Raw genomic sequence first — 20,250 nt, 5'->3', positions numbered from 1 at the left:
AAACAAATATAATTTCTTCTAAAATTAGTGTGCTTCTATTATAGTGTCTTTGGGCTCTTGCAGGGGAGGGGTCCCGGCTGTTCTTCAACACTTCCCCAGACAGTTAATGTACTGACAATTATACAGAGTTTGTCCTTGCAATAAGTCTTGTATGATTAATTGACTCACAGCACTGCTTGTGTACAGAAAAACAACACTGTTGACAGTGATTGCTAAATGCCAAAATTTTAAAAGACTATATATGACAGATAGCCCATTCTGCCTTGTGAACTAACTGCCTAGATGAGTTGGGAGTGGGTGAAAATTGGGAATGAAAAAGTGGAAGAGGTAAAGAGTAATTATTTGCTTTTTGCTGTGCATAGAACACTATGTATCATGCAGCAAAATGAACTTAACATACGTTCCATAAACTGCATGTAATCTATTGGGTAAAACAACCTGAAATCCATAAAAAAGACCTTAGGACACATCAAAGCAACATTCTAGTGAATGTCTCTACAAGCACTACTTTACACTCTCAAGGATGGTTCTCAACCAGAAACAACGTTACACACCACAGGACATTTGGAAATTGTCTAGAGATATTTTTGGTTGTCACAGCTGAGGAGGATGAGATTTACTGGCATGTAGCCAGTAGAGGCCAGAGATGCTGCTAAACATCCTACAATGCACAGAACAACCCATTGACAGATAGTTATCTGACCCAGAACGTCAATACTGCTGAGATTGAGGGACCCTGCTCTAAAAACAGTACTATCCACTAAAAATTTAATGTGGGCCACATATGTCTTTTTAAAATTTCTAACTGTTTTATTGTGAAATATAGAAAAAAGAAATGGGAAATTAAATTAATAACATTTTATTTAACCTAATATATCCAAAATATTATAATTTCAACATGGAATCAATATTTTTAAAATTATTCAGGTATTTTATATTCTAATTATTTTGGTACTAATTCTTCAAAATCCATTGTCTTTTACATGTATAGCATACCTCATTTCAGGTTAACCACATTTCAAGTGGCTAATGGCTACCCTATTGTAAAGTGTGTTTCTCAAGGTTTAGAAATAGGTATTTCACTTTGTTGTTCATGAAAGAAGTCCTCTCCCAAGCTTATACCAAAGATTTTTCTAGTTCTAAACAAGTGCCATGACAGACAAAATTGAAGATGCTGTTTGGAAAGCCTCAAAGGGTCATATGTAAGGAGCAAGTGGATTTAAAAAAAGAGTTGTCTACCACAGGCTGATGAATATTGACTTTGTTAACTGAATGGTAAATGAAATCAAATAGGACACAGCCGAAGAGCATTGCTGAATGCTTGGAATATAGAGCACATGAGTCCACTTACCCCCAACATTTGAATTCTTCAGAATGTATTAAAACTGGTTATCTAACAGAAATATTGTAAGTCTTAAAGACTCTTTTTCTTCCACCCAAAATGTAAAACAACTTTTGAATAACAAATAAAAAAGGTTCAAGTCCCAGATCAGTTAGCAACACTTATTTAGCGAACACTGTACATGGACTATGATATTACGCAATAAAAGGGGATTAAAAACAGCTCCTTTGAGTTGCTTACAATCTGCCTGGGGATAAATAAATGATAACATATGAAAACAATTTTAGGTCATTTACAATGCAACATTTTACTGAATGCTTCTATAAACGCTTTTATACTCTGGGGTGTTTTTAAATAATATAGTTCCCTTCATTAATGTAGAAATAGCTGAATATTACCGAAATCTATTAAAATTTACTGCCCCTGAATCAGTCTGCTAAGCCAATTACAAACAATTGAGTGCAGATTTGTTTTGGAGCACACAAGTATAATTAGTTAAATCATTTTTTACTCTTTTAAAAAAGTTCCTCATGTTATATTTTCAGAAAGGGGAAATTTCATGGCGAGATTTCATAAAAATTTTGACCATACAAATGTCACAAAATAGAAAATCATTCTTTCTCACCTCTATTCTCAAATTGTAAATAGATTCAGATGTGCATACAGCAATGGCACCGTTATGAGGTAACAGGTGAAACCACACTTTTACGAGCATAGGAGGACCCAAACCACAAGATAAAGTTTGTGTCTTCTTCTGTCCTGAGTTTAATGCCAAATATATCCTGAAAGTGGAAAACACACTGTTATTTGCATATATTTTCTAGCATTTTTGTAAGCAAGACAAGAGTCTGAGCCTAGTTCTTAGAACTTTTAGCCAAGTACAGAAATAGTTGTGAATGTGGGCAAAAAGGATACACACTGATTGGAAAAATCATCTCAAGCATCTAGCTAGGCAAAGATAGCTAGAAATATTAGATCTGTGCCAAGTGTGCCTGAAATTCATTCCACTTAATCACATTTTAATTCAATGTTTCATATGCTGTTTTCTAAATGAGTAGAATTAGTAGCTGCAAATAATGAAAATCACAATTGGGTAAATGGTCAGACTTTAACTCTTTAAGGTTTAAAATTTTTCTTTACAATTCAAGAATGAAAAACAAATAATTATCCTCAGCAAACTAACACAGGAACAGAAAACCAAACACCACATGTTCTCACTTATAAGTGGGAGCTGAACAGAGAGAACACATAGACACAGGGAGGGGAACGACACACACTGGGGCCTGTCGGAGGGGAGGAAGAGCCTTAGGAAAAATAGCTAATGTATGCTGGGCTTAGTACCTAGGTGATGGGTTGATAGGTGCAGCAAACCACCATGGCACATGTTTACCTGTATAACAAACCTGCACATCCTGCACATGTACCCCGGAACTTAAAATAAAAATAAAAATTTAATGGGACAAAGGACATGAATAGACATTCTTCCAAAGAAGATATATAAATGGCCAATAAGCACATGAAAAGATGCTCAACATCACTAACAATTATGGGAGATTAAAAAAAAAAACAAAAAAACTCTAGCGTGACATCAGCAAGATGGCTGGCTACAGACACCTGGCCCTCATTCCCCCAACAAGAAAAGACAAAAGCAATGAAAAAACATTTAACATTTGAATGGAGTGTTGAAAGGAGAGTACTAGAGGGCAGTGAGGATGTAGAGAGACAGCTGTGGTAAATGGAAGCACAGAGGAAACTGTGGATGCAAAGTCTGCAACCTCATCTCCCTCACCCCCATCAGATCAGCGAGGGACTTCCCTTTTTGGGGAAAAGGTAAGCACAAGATCCCCACCAGTCCCCATTGCCATTGCAGACACCTACATTTCTTACTACAGGAGAATCCCACAGCGCTTGCAAGCCCTAAGTCCAGTTTGGAGAGCTGCCAGAAATTCACAAAGCTGCATTGCTCCAGATTAGGAGGGTAAGATGAGCACTCCCCCCCCCTTCACGCACTGCCTGTGAGTCAAGCTACTATAGCACCATACCATCTTGAGATCAGAGCCACCTCTGGAGTGTGCGCTCCTCTGGGATCAAGTAGCCAGTGCACTTCTCTTTCAACAGGGCTCCATCTTTATTCCAGCAAGCTCAGAAGGGTGGCTGAACACCACAAACCCAGCTTTGCAGAGCGTAGGCCCAGGATCAGCTGCAACTCTGGCCCTGCACAACAGGAAGACCAACTCCCGCTATCTGCACTTCCAGATAGAGGAATAGTTTGGCAGTCCTACCCAGGGCAAATCCACCCTAGAGCCAGCCAAACTAATGCTTGCCATCTGTCCCAATCAGGAGGGGTCCCCGAGTCACTGAGCAGATAACATACCCATAGGCTAGTGGTAAAGGTGCATACCCACATCCAGGGCCTGAGAAACAGCCTCATGGCACCTTCCAGACATGCCCCTGGTGTACCCAAAGTCTGTACACCAACAATCAGGGTCTGAGTAAAGTCTTATAGACATCCCCTAGCAATGCTCCCACAAGCCAGCTGAGCAACTCTGTGGCCCACATCCTGAGCCTCAGAAACAGCTCCACAGACTGCCCATGGTGGGCACAACCCCCAGGCCAGCAAAGAAGCTGTGTGCATATGCCCCTGGCATTAGAAACAGCCTATAGACCAACCCCAGCAAACATGCCCCCAGGACAGCCAAGCAACTACGTGCCTGTGCCCCTGGCCAGAGTAACATTCCCAACCCTAGTGGCCAGAACCCAAGCTGGCCACCATGTGCACACATGCTCCTTTGACTTGAGAAATAACTCAGCTAGTCCACCATGGCAAAGCCACATCACCATCACCACAAAATCTCAGCCTAGGCCACTGAGAAAGTCACAAATGTCACTGGCGTGAATTATGGCTGAAGGAACTACACAGAGACTACACTACTACATTCACCTGAAACCAAAACCAATGTACCCCATCAAACCAACACCCTAAGTCCCATTTATAATCAGTCTTTCCCTATACAATCTATTCTATAAAATTGGAACAGGCAACTCATCCACCAGATGCATAAAAATCAATATAGGAGCACATCAAACATAAAAAAAGCAAGAAAACATAATGCCTCCAAAGCAATTGTATAATTTTTAAGTAACAGAACACAATCATAATATATAAAATGCCAGACAATGAGTTCAAATTAATAATCTTATGAAACTCAGTAAGATACAAAAAATACAAATAGACAAATCAATGAAATCAGGACAATAATTCATGATTTGAATGACAAATTTAACAAAGAGAAATATGATTTTTTAAAAAACCACAGTGGCTCACTCCTGTAATCCCAGCACTTTGGGAGGCCGAGGCAGATGGATCACCTGTGGTCGGGAGTTTAAGACTAGCCTGACCAACATGTAGAAACCCCATTTCTACTAAAAAATTCAAAATTAGCCAGGCATGGTGGCATATGCCTCCAATCCCAGCTACTTGCAAGGCTGAGGCAGGAGAATTGCTTGGACCTGGGAGGCGGAGGCTGTGGTAAGCTGAGATCACAACAGTATACTCCAGCCTGGGCAACAAGAGCAAAACTCAAACAAAACAAAACAAAACAAAACAAAATAAAACAAAAAAACAAAAAAAAACTTAGAGCTGAAGAATTCAACAAATGAAATTTTAAAAATCAATAGCTTCAACAATGAAAGAGACCAAGCAGAAGAAACAATTTCTAAACTTGAAGATAGATCTTTTGAAATGACACAGGCAGACAAAAATAAAAATAAAAGGAATGAAGAAAGCCTATAGGATTTATGGGACACCATTAAGCAAAGCAAAAAAATATTCTCATTATAGGTGTTCCAGAAGGAAAAGAGAAGGGAAAATGTGTAGAAATCATATTTAATGAAATAATAGCCAAAAACTTCCCAAGTCTTGGGAGAGAAATGGACATCCAGATCCAGGAAGCTCAAAGAACCCCAACACATTTAACCCGAATAGGTCCTTATATTTAAATTTTCAAAGGTAAAAGACAAAATAAAATTCTAGAAAATAAATGAAAAGTGTCAAGTCACATATAAAGGAATCCCCATTAGACCAGCAACATGTTTCTCAGCAGAAACCTTACAGGCTAGGAGAGAATAGGCTGATATATTCAAAGTACTGAAAGGAAAAAAAAACAAAAAAACTGTCGGTCAAGAATATTATACCCAGCAAAGCTATCATTTCAAAATAAAGGAGAAATAAAATATTTTACAGACAAGCAAAAACTAAAGGAATTCATTATCATTAGACCAGAATTACAATGAATATTCAATGGAGTCTTATATCTGAAAATGGAGAAAATGAAAACCAACATCGTGAAAAAAAGCAAAACAATAAAATTTATGGATACAGCCAATACACAAAAGAAAAAGAGAAAGAAATCAAATCTTGTCACCACAGAAAGCCACTCAATCACAAAAGTAAGCATAAAATTGGAAGCAAGAAACAAAAATTATATAAAAAACTAGAAAATAATCAAGAAAATGATAGGAGTAAGTTCTCACGTATCAATAATAACCTTAGGTATAAGATTTAATTTCCCCACTTAAAAGCTATAGATGGGCTAAATTGATATTTTTTATTAATAAAAGACTCAATGATATGCTACCCACAAGAAATTCACCTCATCTGCAAAGATACGTATAGACTGAAAGTGAAGGGATGGAAAAAGATACTCCATACAACCAGAAACCAAGAGCAAGCCAGTATAGCTATATTTATATCAGATAAAACAGACTTCAAGTCAAAAGCCATAAAAATAGACAAAGACATTATATAATAATAAAATGATCAATTCAACAAGGGAATATAATAATTGTAAATATACATGCAACCAACACAGGACCACCCAGATATATGAAGAAAATGTTACTCATTCTAAAGGGAGAGATAGACTCCAATATAATAATAGCTGGGGACTTCCTTCCACTCTCAGCTTTAGACTGCTCATGTGGATAGAAAATTAACAAAGAAACATCAGATGATTTAAACTGCACCATAGATCAAATGGGTTAAACAGACATATGAAGAGCATTTTATCCAAAAGCTGTAGAATACACTTTCTCCTCATCAGCATGTTCAACATTCTTCAGGACTGACCCTATATTAGGACACAAAACAGATCTCAAAAATTTTTTAAAACTTGAGATTATATCAAGTATCTTATCTGACCACAGTGGAATAAAACCAGAACACAATAAACAAGAGAAACATTTGAAACTATATAAATACATGTAATTTTTTTTTTGAGGCAGAGTCCCACTCTGTCGACCAGGCTGGAGTGGAGTGGTGTGATCTCAGCTCACTGCAACCTCTGCCTTCCAGGTTCAAGCTATTCTCCTGTCTCAGCCTCATGAGTAGCTGGAGCTACAGGTGCACACCACTATGCCTAGCTAATTTTTTATATTAAACACATGAAAATTAAACAACTTTTCCCTGAAGGATGATTGGGTGAAAAAAGAAATTAAGAATTAAATTTTAAGATTCCTTTAGACAAATGAAAAAAGAAACACAATGTACAACAACCTATAGGACACAGCAAAAGCACTAATCAGAAAGACATTTAGCAGTAAATGCCTACATCAAAAATTGAGAAAGACTTCAAATAAACAACCTACTGATGAATATCAAAGAGCTAGAAACAAAAAAATAAACCCAAAAATGAGTAGAATAGAAGACATTATAAAGATCACAGCAGAAATAAATGAAATTGAGATTAAAAAATACAAAAGATCAACAAAACAAAAAGTTGATTTTTTGAAAAGATACACAAAATCAACAATTCATTAGCTAGATTAAGAAAAAAAAGAGAGAAGACCCAAATAGATAAAATTAGAAATAAAAACATATTACAACTGATACCACAGAAATACAAAGGATCATTTAAAACTACCATAAACAACTATATACCAATGTATTAGAAAAACCAGAAGAAATGGATAAATTCCTGGACACATACAATATACCAAGATTGAGTCCAGGAGAAATAAAAAAACCTGAAAAGACCAATAATGAGATTGAATCAGTAATAAAAAGTCTCCCAACAAAGAAAAGTCTGGGACTAGATGGCTTTGCTGCTAATTCTATCAAAACTTCAAAGAAGAATTAATACTAATTCTTCTCAAACTATTCCAAAAAATGAAGCAAAGAGAACTCTGTCTAACTCCATCTACAAGGCCAGCATCACCCTGGTATCAAAACCAGATGAGGACACAACAAAAAAATAAAACTACAGACCAATATTCCTGATGAACATATATACAAAAATCCTCAATGAAATACCAGAAATTTAATCTGCCAATATATCAAAAAGATTACACACCGTGATCCAGTGGGAGTTACTCCAAGAATTCAAGAATGGTTCAAAATATGCAAATCAATAAATGTATTACATCACATCAACATAATGAAGGACAACAACCATATGATTACTAAAATAGATGCGGGAAAAGCATTTGATGACATTCAGCATCCCTTCATGATAAGAATTCTCAATAAATTAGAATAGAAGGAAAGTACCTCAACACAATTAAGGTCATATATGACAAACTGACAGTAAACATTATACTAAATGGGGGAAAAGCTGTAAGCTTTGCTTCCAAGTACTGGAACAAAACAAGAATGCCTATTTTCAGCACTCTTATTCAACATGGTACTGGAAGTCCTAGCCAGAGCAATTAGTCAAGAGAGAAATAAGGGGCATCTGAATTGAAAAGGAGAAAGTCAAATCACCTCTGTTTGCAGACATAATCTTATATACTAAAAAGAAACTAAAGACTCTACAAAAAAAAATATTTTAGAACTGATAAATTCATTAAAGTTGCTGGATACAAAATCAACATAAAAAATAGTAACATTTCTATACAAAAGAGCAAACTAATTAAAAAGAAATCAAGAAGGCAATCCCATTTACAATAACTATGGGAAAAAGAAGGCCTAGGAATAAATTTAACCAAGGAGGTGAAAGAACTCTATAAGGAAAACTACAAAACACTGATGAAAGAAATCAAATTGGATACCAACAAATAGAAAGACATTTCATGCTTATAATAGAAGAATTAATATTTTTATAATGATAATACTACCCAAAACAATCTACAGATTCATTGCAAACTCTATTAAAATGCTAATAACATTCTTCACAGAAATAGAAAATAAATCTTAAAATTTGTACTGAACCAAAAAAGATTCCAAATAGCCAGAGCAGCTCTTAGAAAAAAGAAGAAAGCTTCAGGCTTCATACTACCAGAATTCAAAATATACTAGGAAGCTATAGTAACCAAAACAGCATGGTATTGGTATAAAACAGACACGTAGACCAATGGAACAGAATAGAGAACCTGGAAGCTAATCCATCTATCTATAGGCAAATGGTATGGACAAAGACATCAAGAACATTCACTGGGGAAGGGACAGTCTTTTCAATAAAGAATGCTAAGAAAACTGGATATCCATATACAGAAGAATGAAACTAGACTCCTACCTCTTATCCCATACAAAAATCAACTCAAAATGGATTAAAGACCTAAATGTAAGACCACAAACTATAAATCTACTAGAAGAACACACAGTAGAAATACTCCAGAACATTGATTTAGGCAAATATTTTATGGTTAAGACCTCAAAAGTACAAGCAACAGAAGCGAAAATTAACGAATGCGATTACATCAAACTAAAAAGCTTCTGCACATCAAAGGAAACAATAACACTGTGAAAAGACAATGTACAGAATATGAGAAAATATTTGCAAACTGTTCATCTAACAGAGAATTAATACCCAGAATATACAAGGAATTCAAACATCTCAACAGCAAAAAAATCCAAATAATCTAATTTTAAAATGGGCAAATGATCTGAACAAACATTTTTCAGAAGAAGACATACAAATGGCCAACAGGTGTTTGAAAAAAAAATCCTCAACACCATTAATCATTAGGGAAATGCAAATCAAAACCACAGTTAGGTATCCCAGTTAGGATGGCTATTATGCTATTGTCAAAAAGACAAGAAAACAATTACTGGTGAGAATGTAGAGAAAAGGGACTCAATCAAGGTTGGTGTGAATGTAAATGGTGCAGACACATGGAAACAGTGTGGAGTCTCCTCAGACAACGACAAATAGAACTACCAAATGATCCAGTAGTCCCACTACTGGGTATTTATCCAAAGGAAAGAAAATGTGTATATCAAAGAGAAATCTGTACCTCCATGTTTATTGGAACGCTATTCACAATAGCCAAGATATGGAATCCACTTAGGTATCCAGCAACAGATAAATGGATAAAGGCTACATGTTTTCACACAAACTAAATAAATAAATAAATAATAAAAAATAAAAAAGTTGATCTCCTAGAAGTAAAAAGTAGAACAGAGGATACTGGAGTCTGGCAAGGGTAGGGGGATGTGGGGACATGCATGGATTTGTTAAAAGATATAAAATTACAGCTAGATAGAGGGAAGAAGTTCTAGTACTCTATACCATATAGGATGACTATAGTTAACAATAATGTGTAGGTTAAAATAGCTAGAGGGAAGATATTAAATGTTCCCAATACAAAAAGTGATAAATATTTGAAAATATGAAGATGCTAAGTACCCTGATCTGATCACTATACATTATATGTATCAAAACATCACATTGTACCACATAAATATGTACAATTATTGTATGTCAATTTAAAATTAAATTAAATTTTAAAAGAAGAAATCTTGAGAGGGATGATAGTGATGGTTGCACAACAATGTGAATGTGCTTAATGCATCTAAATTGTACACTTAAAAACAGTTAAAATGATCAATTTTATGTTATATATATTTTACCATAATAAAGAAAAAAATAAAACTTCTGTAGAAGTCTCAACTGAGTGCATACAGAAGTCTTTTACTGTGTTCTGTTTGTGTTCTTGCTGTATTCCTGCCCCTCATTATTTCCTTGTGCCCCAAAGAAAGAAACAGACTGAATAGAAAGTCTGTTGTATTTGTGTTTTTTCCTGTGTGTCAAATCCATGAATCAACTACCATTTCCACTTGATGTCACACAGGCATCTGAAACTCAAAGTATTGCACAACTGAATGCATTGTCTTCTCTCCCATGCCGACTTTTCCTTTTCTATTCTCTACTCATATTGGCATCAAAATCGTAAAGTAAAAGCTTTGGCTTTAGTCACAGACCCTTGTATTTCAAACAACCACAGTCCAGCTTCCCAAGATACCTCAGAGGTGGGTTCCAGCAGCACATGGTGTATTGCCCTGTATCTCAACCATCAAATAAAAAAACTGAGAAGCTATACTTGATTTCTCCTCTACTCATCCCTGCATCTAATTCGTCATGAATAACTGACTCTACCTCCTCAGACCTCACAGATCTGCCCCACTTCTTCATTCTTTCCAGTATTACTTCAGCACCTAACCAGTCTTGCTGTTGTTAATTTGTCTTCCCCTAATCTATCCTTCAATGTGTTATCAGAGTGACCTTTCTAAAATACAAATATGTGTAGGTACATTTCATGTCTGAAAAACTAAACTAAGGATGCCTGCTGTTGCCATTATAGCAACTCCTATTCCAGGAAATAGGAACATAGATGGAAAGAATATAAAATAGGAACGGAAAGACATGTAGTGTCTGTTGACCAAGATTACATCACTCTGGTAACATCCATATGTATCGCTGATGAAGCATTTGTAAGTTAAATAACCTGTCATAAATTGGTCTCACCGAATAGTCCTTTCATTTTTTACAGTCAATTTTTTCCCACTTACTTCTATTCTTAATTTCAAAAATATTTAATCTTATAATTATATTTCTCACACATTCAAGAAAATGACTTGGAATATATAAATAAAATGCAACAGCATCTGTGATATCACTAAGCAGTGAGCACATCTTGTAAAAAGAGAGAAAGGTACACTCCCAAGGTCTGTGAGCAGGCGCAATACACCTTCGCTGCTGAAACCCACATCTGCAGAGTCCTGGGCAGCTGAACTATGAGTGCTTGAAGTGCAAATGTATGTGATTAAAGCCAAAGGTTTTACTTTACAATATTCTAAAAGGTTAAAAGTGTGATGAAATACACAACCAAATAGGTAGTTTAAAAATAAAAAATTAAATGATCTTTATCCATAAGCAATGATTTTTGGTTTAAAAACCTCAGTTGAGTCAACTGAAAACATTAGAAAAAACGAGCCCAGAAACATAGCTAATCATAAGATAAATATGCCAAAGACCCATTGCTTTCTTGGAAAATCACAAAAATATATTTAGAAAGTATGAGAAAAAAATCCCTATTCTCAAAAGCAACAAAAAACAAAATATCCTAAAAATCGTCTTTTAAAATGCACGGGGATGTAATGAGATATATATCATGGTTCTGCATAAGGATGCTGAATTAATTAAGTTAAAAGTATAATGCAATTATTATCAAAATTTTAATAGGATTTTCCTGGTAATGAACTGTTTCTAAAATTTATCTGAAAAAATAAATTCTATATATTTTGAACAAACTCAGAAAACCTCTTACTCTCCTCAGTTTATTTTTTCAGAAAATCCTAGGCTGGCTTTTAAGTGCCTTGCCTAATATACACCTCTGGCATTATCACACTTCACTGCAGCTCCTCATTTTCATGTCTTTCTTCCCTTGGGCTGCTTGAAGTCAGGGATAGTATCACTTGTCTTTCCCACCACCCAGCATGAAGCCTGGCTCAGGGAGCGTTCAATATGTTTGTGGAGTAAGTGATTTTTAAACTGGTTAAACAACCACACCCAGAGAATGATGGTTAACAGATCAATGTCACTCTGAAGGGCGAGCACCAGTGCCATAAAAGGTTTCTCTTTGCCCTGCTTTCATCTCCATTTTCATCAGTGATTCAATGAATTTGTGTATGATACATTTGCTATTTTGTGAATGACAAGAATCAGGGAGGAATAAATCCTAACCAGGCAGAAATGAGAATGCTACTGAATTCTGATAGGCTGGAAAAATAAGCCTCATTTAGGAGGGTAGATTTCATTAAGTGCAAGTGTAAAATATTGTTCATGCACATACATGCACACACACACAGCCCTATGTGAATAAGAATTGGAGTACACAGACAGGAGTAGGTTTTTTAGAACAAACTTGGAGCCTTGGAAGCCACACACAGAGATGCATCCTCGAAACTCTAAAACAAAGTGGATTTTTTGTGGTCTAAATGGTCCTAGACTCATCTTGAAAAGCAAAAAAAAAAAAAAAAAAAAAAAAAAAAAAAGTTATAGTGTTTCCAGAAGTAACAACAATCTTCAGTTTTTTATGGTTATATTTGTTTGGATTAAAATCGCTTAATATTTGACTGACATTTTAGATTTCTATGGTATCAGTTTGTGTCATCTTTTTTTAAGCAGAAATACAATTTGGTGCCACTAAACAATTGCCTCTGTGAGTCTTGGGAAAATTAAACCTTTCCCTGAATGTTCATGTAAGCATGTAAGGACTCGACCAGATACAAAACCAGACACGAACTTGGCCTTCAGCCTTTCCCATAACTATGAGAATAGCATTGTTGTGGCCAAATGTAGATACGTAGACAAGGAGCTTGTTCTATTGGAACACTTTGGTCTTTTCTGGAAGGTTCTCAAATGTCAAGATATATGATATGAGAGTTGCTCCATCAAATTAATTTTCCTTGAGAACCCTCTCAGAACATCAAGCTGCAGCAGTGCAAGGCAAATCTGTTAAACAGAGAGTATGCAAGATTTACCAAATAAAGAAATTAGACCTGCTGTTTGTGCCATATCTTAAAACATCTTTGCTTTCCTTTGTCTTTTGTCTCTATTTCTCTCTCTCTCTCATCCATTTATTTTGCCACTACCAATGCAGCAGAATACAGTGGAGGCACGTGCATAAAAACTCTAACAACATAAACAAATTATATCTCAAGTTTATTTTCACTTTAGAAATATGTGAAATTTGCTCTTTTAAAAGGTAAGTTTGAGCATTAAGTTATTAATACTTTTTTCACTCTATCCCATGGCCATTATTCATAAGCGATAAGAGCCAAAAAATGTGGGTATCTTCAAACATGTAGCTACCAGTCTACATGACTCGCAAAACAAAACTACTTCCTATAAATATTTTCACATACAAACAAATTTCCCTGTGTACCATAAAGAATGCGACAGAGACAGGCAACCTACCATTATACTTCCAATAAATGCAAGTGCACAAGATGGTTCCTGAACTGTTGCCACGGATTTCAGTAATATCTTTTGGTTTACCAGACACATAATTGACTAGCTCAGACTTGACTAAAAAAAATAAAAAATAAAAAATAAATGCTAAATGTCTGGTATGTCTGTAGAAGAAAATGCCAACAATATCATGTGTTACACTGTTAACACTATGAAAGTAAAAGGAGTGCTAGAGATCAAAATTTTCCATCCTGACTTTCTCCCTTAATGAATTGTTATATTTTCAGACTTTACAAATATAGCATAAATATCATCTGGGATCTACTCTTTCCTTGATTCAAACATCCATCCCATGGATTGTAAAAGACCAAAACTCTCTCCAAAATATCTAGACATATGTGGGGGAAGGAAAGCTGGAGAAGGAAGAGCTGGTACTTCCTTGGCTCCAAATGCCTGCTTCTGCTTAATTTACTCATTTACAACTCTTCCTGTTGGTGCTGACCCTATTCCACCCAACATGGAAGGAAACCTTTCCCATAATTTTCAATCCAAAAACAAAAGAACACCCTCAAAAAATGGGTGCTTATGAGAGACTTTACTAAAAGTTGAGGAGTTGGAATACATTACAATTACAGAAACAGACACTGCTTTAGTAACAATTAAACTTTCTAGTGCTTAATAATCCTGCAGACACTCCAGCACCTGGATTTTCACTCACTGCCTTTACCCTCTGTGATTTCCCAGTATTGCATCGTCCCCCTGGTTATTCTGCTCCTCTCCCCTTCCATGAACATTTCTCCTTCTCTACCCCTTCTTTCCTGTATCTTCCCAATTCCAGTGAAGTCTCTGCATATCCAACCACCAAAATTAGTACTAAGACTACCTTAGCATATTCAGATCCAATATGGTGCTCAGCAGACCAAAACATCTTCTCTTTACAGAATCTGACTTCCTCTGAAGCCAGTTGGGGTTGGTCTTGGCCGTTTCCCCCATTTAAATGATAACATATGTGTTTGTTAAAATAATTTGGAGCAGGATTTGAAAATCTGGAGAAACTAGTGGTTTATATCTTTGCATGTCACATCTTTTTAAGAATATAAATTTTAAATTAACCCAAATACTCAAAGTAACTGGAGTGAGTCATGTCTCTCTTTTTGTGCTCATGGTTGCTTACTCATGAAAAGACCATCATATAAAGAACCAGGAGATCAAGTTTGATTGAAACTCTTTCCTAACTTCCTCATACTGTCAGCCACCCTGGCTCAGCATCTTGAAGTAGTCCCTCCAATGTAACTATCCTTAAATGATATGGAGGATAAAAGCAAAATAGAAGGGTCTTAATATGAGTGAATTGTGACAGTTAAGAAAATAACATTGTATCCCAACTTCAAATGATTTGTTAGTACATAAATGTTACCCTAATTGCCTTTTCTTCTAAATTGTTTTTTGGCTTTTTACAGATGTATGCAGCATTAACTTTTTTACACATTTTATGCTTATATATTGTTGTTGCATTTTGTAGTCACGTAATAAATTATGCTTACATAGATGGGGGCAGAATCTGCTCTTTTCAAACATTGCTTATCTCATGTCTTGCAGATGCTAGCATCCGATTCTCACATATGAAGTGAATCTAAATGGTCTCACACAACAATTTTTGTTGTGGGGTTATTATTCTGATGATATCAGTTTGAAATAAGATTCACCTTGAAAAAAGAAAGAAAGATGTAGTTTGCTAAAGAGAAAAAGAGTTCCCAGATGTACCTTTTTTTTTTTTTTCATCTAGCCAAGGCCATATTTCTGACTGAAGGTGTCTCTTACTCACCTTGTTGTTCAACTCATGGTTTAGAGATGCCCTTGAGGTGAAAATGACTGCTGAAGGGCTTATTCCATCCAACCCTATGATTCACCAATTCTATGAGCCATCGTTTGTAATTGCAACATAATGGAAGATATTATTTTATGAAAGGAGAAGCTATGACATGTCCAAAAAAGAAATATACATTATAGTAAATATAAGGTGAATTAGGATACAAATTAACACTTTCCTTTTGTATGAACAGGATTTGAGTGAGTCATTTTAGATGAGAAAAAAAGAGACTAAAAGTTTAACTGATTATTTAAAACATTTGGTTTATTCTTAATGAGTAAATCGTCCTAAATTATGTGTTTTCTTTGTTCTTAGGAAACTGAGCTTTTGAATAGAAGGATTTAAATACTTTAATATTAATTAAAATGTATTTCTACTTCTTTAGTTACTTCAGAAATATATATGTTTCAAATTTCCTTTTATAGAAGCTATATTTCTACTTCATTAATCAAGAAAATTTTATTGGTGTCATATAAGTACAAGCATTTAAAAGAAAAGTAAGCAATTTGCCAGTATGAAGAGTAGCCAAATTTGAAACTCAAACACTTTAAGAACCAACTGACTTACGGTAATTGTGTTGTATTTTTCCATCACAGACAAGAACATTTTGGACTATCTTATTATAAATTCAGAGTCCAGGGAATTCCAATGAGATAATGTCATTGACCTTGAGTACAAATAATCAGTGGCGAATACTGTAATATGATAATGTGAAAGTTGCAAGAAGCTTATTCTCAGACTGTATTAAAAAACGTGCTAAATAAACAATAGGATGAGGCACAGTGCAAACTAAGGGAGCAGAACTTTAAGGCATGCTACCTAAAATAGAAAGGCTTCTAAATAACTCTAAGAGATTAAGAGTGAGCCCTCATGCTTAACTGCTGTTAAATTAGTTCAGCATGTGAGCATCTATCATGTATCTCTCTCCTCTGCATCATGCAAGTGACCAAAGATAAATGTCAACTTTCATCTCAATGATTTTCATTTAGTTTTTCTCTTGCCTGTTGTATCATTTAAGTCAATTAAATCTTCCACCATTCTGAAAGTACGCAGCTTCATCAAAAATGCTCCATTTTCACAAGCTGCACACTCCACTGTGAATAAGAGAAAAATGTTGACTCTTTAAAAGAGCAATGCCGTAAAAGAAAAAGATCATTTGAGCTGTACTATGTATGTCTGCACCTATGGGCTGCCAAAAAACTCCTTGATATTTGTCAGAAATGCAGCTGTAATTAGGGAGAGCAAAAGAAAATCAACTTCAGTTTGCTAACTGACCTGAGGCATCTAATTTATGTGCATGTTCATTTTGTTAAAACATGCAAGCAAAGAGCTATTGGAGGCCATATGCCATTTGTTATGAAAAGCACATTCCTTTAGTCTTTGTAATGAAAGCCATATGGCTTTCTGAAAGTTAATTATATCATAAATATGCCGTAATAGTGGGGAGTGTGGTCTAGCAGTTGCTGGAAGAAACTGTGAGACTGGTTTTGAGTCAGTTTCTCAGTTGATTCAATTCAGAATCTCGGGGAAGTCATGTGCCCACTGTGCCTCAGTTTCCCAATACTGAGAGTGATGATAATAACATAGCATCTAAATAAGAGATCTGAAATGTTTTCCTACTTAAAGGTAAATGAAAAATACAAACTATAATTTAGGTCAATAAACAAACAGTAAAAAGACTCCTTTGAAATATTAACTGGATAATTTATCAAAATTGTCACTTCCTCCTTCCAATGCTTCTTTCCCACCACCAAAAGAGTAATCTTTCTGAAACACAAGTCAGATTGTTTATTCCATTGTCATACATTATTTGCAAAATAGTGCTTGAATTCTGTATCAGTGGTCTCCAGGCTGCTGGTCCAACCTCATCTGCCACTAGTCTCTCCTTGCCCTGTCACAAAGACATACCCACCATGCTCTACATAGGTTTCACTCATTACATCAAAGGTGTCCTATATCCTCTTCTCCATTTAACTCATGTGTGTGTCAAGGCTCAGACCATCATTTTTCCCAAAGGAAGGCCTTTGACTCCTTTAGGCCATTAGTAGTTCCTTGCTCTGAGCTACAATAGCACTTGCTGTATACCTTCATAAGCACTTACAACATTGTAGAGCAATTATTTTTAAACACACCCCTCTCTTTCCCACCAGAATTCAGGCTCCTAAAGGAGCAGGTGCTCAATAAATAGTTTGTCATCCACTTTCTTTTATTCTTTTTTTTTTTTTTTTTTTTTTTTGAGACGGAGTCTTGCTGTGTCACCTAGGCTGGAGTGTAATGGTGCAAACTCGGCTTACTGCAAGCTCCGCCTCCTGGGTTCATGCCTTTCTCCTGCCTCAGCCTCCAGAGTAGCTGGGACTACAGGCATGTGCCACCACGCCTGGCTAATTTTTTTTGTATTTTTAGTATAGACGAGGTTTCACCATGTTAGCCAGGATGGTCTTGAGCTCCTGACCTCATGATCCACCCGCCTCAGCCTCCCAAAGTATTACAGGCTTGAGCCACCATGCTCAGCCCATCGTCCACTTTCTAAAGTCAGAGGTAACTAGCTGTTTGACCCAGGGGCCTAGTTGTTAACTAGTTTCCATTTCCATTTTCATCTCAAAACCCTCTCTCAGTTAACATTTTATAATACTCAGAAAATGATCCCAAGGGACTTGTAATGTTCTTAACTATTGAAAACAGCTTTCCACTGTGCTATCCTTTTGATGCAAGAAAATAAACTTATTTTAGAAAGTTTTTCAACAAAAACTAAAGCCAAATGTTTTCTGCTTAAACTTAAGCTGACTAAAAAATTAAATAAGGCTAAACAAAAAGCAGCAGAAACCTCAGCAGAGGTAAATGCCCGTGACAGCTTTGAAGAGAGCAGTGGATCTCCCAGCATGGAGGTTGAGATCTGAGAATGGACAGACTGCCTGCTCAAGTGGGTACCTGACCCCTGAGTAGCCTAACTGGGAGACATCCCCCACTAAGTGCAGACCAACACCTCACACCTCACACGGTGGGGTACACCCCTGAGACGAAGCTTCCAGAGCAAGAATCAGACAGCAACACACACTCTTCAGCAATATTCTATCTTCTGCAGCCTCCACTGCTGACACCCAGGCAAACAGGGTCTGGAGTGGACCTCAAGCAAACTCCAACAGACCTACAACTGAGGGTCTTGACTGTTAGAAGGAAAACTAACAAACAGAAAGGGTACCCACACCAAAACCCCATCAGTACACCACCATCATCAAAGACCAAAGGCAGATAAAACCACAAAGATGGGGAAAAAGCAGTGCAGAAAAGCTGGAAATTCAAAAAATCAAAGGGCATCTGCCCCTCCAAAGGAACACAGCTTATTGCCAGCAATGGAACAAAGCTGGGTGGAGAATGACTTTGACAAGTTGAGAGAAGGCGGCTTCAGTCGATCAAACTTCTCAGAGCTAAAGGAAGAACTACATAACCAGTGCAAATAAATTAAAAACCTTGAAAAAAGAATGGATGAATGGAAGACTAGAATAATCATGCAGAGAAGACCTTAAAAGAACTGATAGAGATGAAAACCATAACACGAGAACGACATGACAAATGCACAAACTTCAGTAACCGACTCAATCAACTGGAAGAAAGAGTATCAGAGATGGAAGATCAAATGAATGAAATGAAGCAAGAAGAGAAGTGTAGAGAAAAAAGAGTAAAAAGAAATGAACAAAGCCTCCAAGAAGTATGGGATTATGTGAAAAGACCAAATCTATGTCTCATTGGTGTACCTGAAAGTTACGGGGAAAATGGAACCAAGTTGGAAAACACTCTGCAGGATATCATCCAGGAGAACTTCCCCAACCTAGTAAGGCAGGCCAACATTCAAATTCAGGAAATACAGAGAATGCCACAAAGATACTCCTCAAGAAGAGCAACTCCAAGACACAAAATGGTCACATTCACCAAAGTTGAAATGAAGGAAAAAATGTTAAGGGCAGCCAGAGAGAAAGGTCGGGTTACACACAAAGGGAAGCCCCTCAGACTAACAGCAGATCTCTCAGCAGAAACTCTCCAAGCCAGAAGAGAATGGGGGCCAATATTCAACATTCTTAAAGAAAAGAATTTTCAACCCAGAATTTCATATTCAGCCAAACTAAGTTTCATAAGTGAAGGAGAAATAAAATCCTTTACAGACAAGTAAATGCTTAGAGATTTTGTCTCCACCATGCCTGCCCTTCAAGAATCCTGAAGGAAGTACTAAACATGGAAAGGAACAACAGGTACTGGCCATTGCAAAAACATGTCAACATGTAAAGTCCATTGATGCAGGAAGAAACTGCATCAACTAACGAGCAAAATAACCAGCTAATATCATAATGACAGGATCAAGTTCACACATAACAATACTAACCTTAAATGTAAATGGACTAAATGGTCCAATTAAAAGACACAGACTGGCAAATTGGATAAAGAGTCAAGACCCATCAGTTTGCTGTATTCAGGAGACCCATCTCACATGCAAAGACACACATAGGCTCAAAATAAAGCGATGGAGGAAGATCTACCAAGCAAATGGAAAAGCAAGGGTTGCAATCCTAGTCTCTGATAAAACAGGCTTTAAACCATCAAAGATCAAAAGAGACAAAGAAGTCCATTACATAATGGTAAAGGAATCAATTCATCAGGAAAAGCTAACTATCCTAAATGTATATGCACCCAATACAGGAGCACCCAGATTCATGAAGCAAGTCCTTAGAGACTTACAAAGAGACTTAGACTCCCATACAATAATAATTGAGAGACCTTAACATCCCACTGTCAACATTAGACAGATCAACAAGACAGAAAGTTAACAAGGATATCCAGAAATTGAACTCAATCTG

General features: G+C 36.3%; 1 long non-coding RNA gene across 1 annotated transcript in view; it reads right to left on the bottom strand.

Annotated features, from left to right (window-relative positions):
- Positions 1-1,967: 1,967 nt before the first annotated feature.
- LOC112635501 overlaps positions 1,968-20,250 on the bottom strand; it is a 185,694-nt gene continuing 167,411 nt past the window's right edge. Inside the window, exon 3 of the long non-coding RNA XR_003121923.1 lies at positions 1,968-2,124. This is a non-coding gene — a long non-coding RNA (uncharacterized LOC112635501). The remainder of the gene's footprint in view (positions 2,125-20,250) is intronic.

This window comes from Theropithecus gelada, chromosome 11 (assembly GCF_003255815.1).
Source record: "Theropithecus gelada isolate Dixy chromosome 11, Tgel_1.0, whole genome shotgun sequence".
Classification (NCBI taxonomy): domain Eukaryota; kingdom Metazoa; phylum Chordata; class Mammalia; order Primates; family Cercopithecidae; genus Theropithecus; species Theropithecus gelada.
This window is presented reverse-complemented; position numbering and strand designations above follow the sequence as displayed.